We start from the raw sequence: 5,667 nt of genomic DNA, 5'->3' as shown, positions 1-5,667 counted from the left end.
GTGACTTGAGAGTGAACCGATCGCCAGAACCGATTCTTCTCTGCGAACCGATTCAATAGATTCAACAATCCATAACTAACTTTCCTGTACACCGAAATAAAAACGGTCTCTAAACATGCCGATTCAACAGAAGAAACCTAAAGTAGAGAATATTATTCAACATCCTTTTTCCTCATTTATGCATTTCATATTAAATCCCATTTTATCCCACATATTGTAAGCCTAGTGGCACGGTGGCGTAGCAGGTAGCGTCACAGTCACACAGTTCAAACGACCTGGAGTGTGGTGTGTTATCCACGTGTCTGCGTGGTTTTCCTCCGGGTGACTGTCTGTGAGGAGTGTGGTGTGTTCTCCCTGTGTCTGCGTGGGTTTCCTCCAGGTGACTGTCTGTGAGGAGTGCGGTGTGTTCTCTCTGTGTCTGCGTGGGTTTCCTCCGGGTGACTGTCTGTGAGGAGTGCGGTGTGTTCTCCCTGTGTCTGCGTGGGTTTCCTCCGGGTGACTGTCTGTGAGGAGTGTGGTGTGTTCTCCCTGTGTCTACGTGGGTTTCCTCCGGGTGACTGTCTGTGACGAGTGTGGTGTGTTCTCCCTGTGTCTACGTGGGTTTCCTCCGGGTGACTGTCTGTGAGGAGTGTGGTGTGTTCTCCCTGTCTCTGCGTGGGTTTCCTCCCACGCTCCAAAAACACGTTGGTAGATGGATTGGCGACTATAAAGTGTTCGTAGGTGTGAGTGAATGCAAGAGTATGTGTCATCCTGTGAAGGACTGGCGCCCCCTCCAGGGAGTGTTCCTGCCTTGCGCCCAGTGATTCTGGGTAGTCTCCAGAGTCACCACAACCCTGAACTGGATAAGGGTTACAGACAATGAATGAATTAATTGTAACATTCAAAGCACAGTCTAACAAAGATGATCTGTTGTAAGCAGGATAAACAGACGTGAATTTTTGTAACTTATTGCATTGAAAAGAAAAATAATAATAATAAATATTCAAGCTTAAAACCATCAAGGTTATTAACCATATATATATATATGTATATATATATATATATATATATATATATATATATATATATATATATATATATATAAAGAGAGAGAGAGAAAGAGAGATTAGATTTGATTCAAATTTATTGTCATTGTGCACACCGGTGAAATGCAGATAGCATCTACCTAGAAGTGCAAAATCCAGTATATATATATATATGCACAGCAAGCAGGTGTTAGAAGAGTGTGTATGAAATCAGTCATTTTAGTTCCTGTTTTTGCCTGTTCCGTTTATTAACCAGTCAGTCTGAACCTGCACACAGAGGGGAGACCAGCATTCAATTGAATCGAACGTTCATTGTATCGAGTTCAAGAGTCGGTTCACTTAACCGAATCGAACTGAACCGTTATTTGCTGTGAAAGCGGCGCGCGCTCCCGCGTCTCAGCACCTGGTTTACGACACTCGGCTTTACGACATCACCTTTCTGGAACACCTCGCCCTTGTCTGTTTTTCAAACCCGTTTGTTTTTGGTCTCTCTTATTATTTATCTCCCTCTGTTTAAATATAAATATATATAAATTATACAGGGACTATCTCTGTGTTTTTGGGATTAACATAATCATGGTCCACCCCTGAAGGCCACCAGTTTAACCCTTTGTCCCCCACACAGCTCCAGGTTCTTCAGCTCATGCTCTCAGATCAATATGGAACATGTTTTTCGTGCTAATTTATATCTTAATTCATATTAAGTAAAATTAATTATGCCATATCAATTAAATACATCTTGCTTTTTTTTACGAAAGCTATACCTATTTTTTCTCCCTGTGATAGCCGCAGAGTGCTGAGGTGCACAGTGAATAAGTCTCTGCTGACTCAGTAAATGCAGATTTCCAAATCTGCATGGGATTTCTCAAATACAGTCCCTACATATACATCCCAACAAATACATCCTACAGTCCCAAAAATAGCTACTGTCCAATTACAAGCATGTATCACCATTTTTTAGTTTTAGTTTACTACATAATTTGATCATAATTTGGACAGCAGCTGTCCTTCACTGTAGTAAAACATTGTGATGAATCAACCCAGTTGATCACAATAAAATCTTTTTATATTACTTCCACTGAAAGTTAAAAAAATTTTTCTTCTCCTGTAATTACTATTTTGGGAGACGTTTTTAATGGTGGTGGTGCAGCAGGTAGTGTTTCTGTCACAGCTCCAGGATCCTGAAGGTTGTGGGTTCGAGTCCCGCTCCTGGTGACTGTCTGTGAGGAGGGTGGTGTGTTCTCCCTGTGTCTGCGTGGGTTTCCTCCCATGCTCCAAAAACACGCTGGTAGGTGGATTGGCGACTCAAAATTGTCCGTAGGTGTGAATGTGTGTCACCCTGTGAAGGACTGGCGCCCCCTCCAGGGTGTGTTCCTGCCTTGCGTCCAGAGATTCTGGGTAGGCTCCGGACCCACCACTGCCCTGAACTGGATAAGAGTTAATGATAATGAATTAATGAATGTTTTTAACTGGACAGTGTCTAAATCCTGGTAGGTGGATTGGTTATCCAAATGTGTCCATAGGTGTGAGTGTGTGATGCCCAATGAAGAATGAATAAATTAATTTGCGTTAAAGTTTTGAAGATACTGGTGTTTCTTTGGACAGTGAATATAAGCCAATTCTAAAACTGCTTATAAGCAATTAATAAGTCTATTACACTCTACAGAAATTGATAGGTGAGTTTTAAATTTAAAGAAAGCAGATCAAAGGGACCAGGAGTGGAGAGCGTATTATAATAGGGGCCATAATGGTTGGTTAAAGTCCTACTCCTGTGATAATCAAGATCTTAACCTTGTTAACAAGTTTGTGGTGTGTATTACACATCAGGATTAAATTAAAAGTTATTGTCTCCACTTTTAAACAGCAGTATTTAAGAATGGTCTAACATTAGGATATGACAAAAGCCAAAGGAATAATTACCTCAGCTTGTCTTTCATACTGGGAGCGTAAGTTTGGATGGAGACTGAGAAAGGGAATTGTTTCTTTATAGATCCATGTGTACCGAATAAAGACAAATGTTTAGTTACATCTACGTCATTTTAAGATTTTAGTGAACATTTTTCTTGGAAACAACTCGTAAAACGTGTTGCAGCTGGTAGCGTCACTTCCAGACAGCTCCAAGGTCCTGGGATTGAGTTCAAACCCTGCCTGGGGTCACCGTCTATGAGGATTAGTGTGATTTCCCAGTGTCAGAATAGGTGTCCTCCGTGTGTTCCAGTTTCCTCTTAAAGGCTGTGTGAAATTGCCCATTGGTGTGTATGAATGACTGCGTGAGTGTTATGATGGAGTGGCACTCTGTCCAAGGTGTGTTCCTGCTTTGCACCCAATGATTCCAAGACCCTGAAGAGGATGATGCAGTTATAGATAATGGATGAATAATCCTTTGGATGCACAGGGATCAGTTTTTAGGGGTTTAATGATTGACCAGAGGGGGTCTTTGGGCCTGATTTACAATGAAGACGTGTAGCAGATTTTACTGCATTAAATTGAACAGGAAATACACTTTGATACTGTTCCCAGGTTAAAACGTAAAAAATAAAGACTGAGCACTACAGCTTCTGCACTTCTGTCTGTAATATTGTGTGTATATTACTAACTGAATTATGCAGTGAATGATAGTATTATGCAGCACTAGAGAGGTGTAGTGTGTCTTAGGAAAATAAAATCTTCCTGAGCTCCTAATGCTGAAGGTGGTGAATGAATGCTTGAATAAAAGAGTTAAAACAGGTTATAAGACACGACAGAGGAATGAGAATAAACGTATATATATTTATATATACACCATAAACATTACACTTAGGTAAGGAGCTTTATATATAAAAATGCTTTTTCCTGGGGACAATAATTCAATATCAAAATATATCACAATATAAAATGTTTCAATATGATTTTTAAACTCATTTACATTATATGTATATCCTGTCACTGACAGTCATTAGTTTTTAGTCATGGTTTTTAAGTCATCCACTTGGAGAGAATTTTAAGAACTCTGATAAATGCAGATGCTCTCATTTCAAATTAAAATTGTGTTAATAACATCTCATTACTCCATGCAGTGACCAACAACCTACTACTCAGTTCCTATGCAGTTGTATGCAAGTTTTTTCCAACTTCTGTAACCAGTTCTATCTCCTTGGGTTCAGAGTCTACTGGGAATCATTGAGTGCAAGGCAGGAACACACCCAGGACAAGGCACCAGTCCGTCAGAAGACATCACTCACACACAGACACTCTTGTATAAACAATCCACCTACCAATGTGTTTTCAAACTGTGGGAAGAAACCCACACAGACACAGGGAGAACGCAACAAACTCTTCACAGATATTTAAGTGTAGTGAAGTCTGAACCTACCACCCCAGCCACTCTACTTCTTCCTCATTTTCAATATATCCAACATTCATTCATTATCTTTAACTGCTTATCCAGTTCAGGGTCGCGGTGGGTCCAGAGCCTACCTGGAATCATTGGGCGCAAGGTGGGAATACAACCTGGAAGGGGCGCCAGTTGTTTACAGGGCGACACACATTCACACATTCACTCTCACACTCACACCTACGGACACTATTGAGTCTCCAATCCACCTACCAACGTGTGTTTTTGGACTGTGGGAGGAAACTGGAGCACCCGGAGGAAACCCACGCAGACACAGAGAGAACACACCACACTCCTCACAGACAGTCACCCGGAGGAAACCCACACAGACACAGAGAGAACATACCACACTCCTCACAGACAGTCACCCGGAGGAAACCCACACAGACACAGAGAGAACACACCACACTCCTCACAGACAGTCACCCGGAGGAAACCCACGCAGACACAGAGAGAACACACCACACTCCTCACAGACAGTCACCCGGAGGAAACCCACACAGACACAGGGAGAACACACCACACTCCTCACAGACAGTCACCCAGAGGAAACCCACGCAGACACAGAGAGAACACACCAACTCCTCACAGACAGTCACCCGGAGGAAACCCACGCAGACACAGGGAGAACACACCACACTCCTCACAGACAGTCACCCGGAGTGGGAATCGATCCCACAATCTCCAGGACCCTGGAGCTGTGACAGAGACACTACCTGCTGCGCCACCCTATATCCAATATTTCTATTTTAAATATTAATTTAACACATTTACAGCATACTAGTTGTGAAAAGAAACATCAAATGTCAAAACAATGTGAGTGAATGCACTGATTTGCATCATTTACCTTATACTTCCAGGAAATCTCTGACACGATCACAATAATCAAGCAGTCCGTTCAGTGCTGATGTATTGAAATGTACAAATTACAATGACAACCTTGTTACAAAATGTAAAATTAGCAGTATTTAAAAACACTCCAAAAAATTCCATTCCATATAAACAAAACAAAACCCACTCATTCTTAATTACTACCACTCCACTGACACCTTCCCTGTGTCCAGAGGCCTGACATTCACACACTACAAAACAAAAACAAAACACATTCACAGACACCATTTTACCCGTCCTAACAAAAACAGCTCGAGATTTCCCCATTTTCTTACACACAATCTTCATGATTAAAGTAATAAAACATAAATACAACTGTATACAGAGAACTGTGGATGTACAAAACTAATGCTTAATGCTATTGTGTTATAAACATTC

Source organism: Hoplias malabaricus, chromosome X1, assembly GCF_029633855.1.
Source record: "Hoplias malabaricus isolate fHopMal1 chromosome X1, fHopMal1.hap1, whole genome shotgun sequence".
NCBI lineage: Eukaryota > Metazoa > Chordata > Actinopteri > Characiformes > Erythrinidae > Hoplias > Hoplias malabaricus.
Note: the sequence above shows the minus strand (reverse complement) of the source record.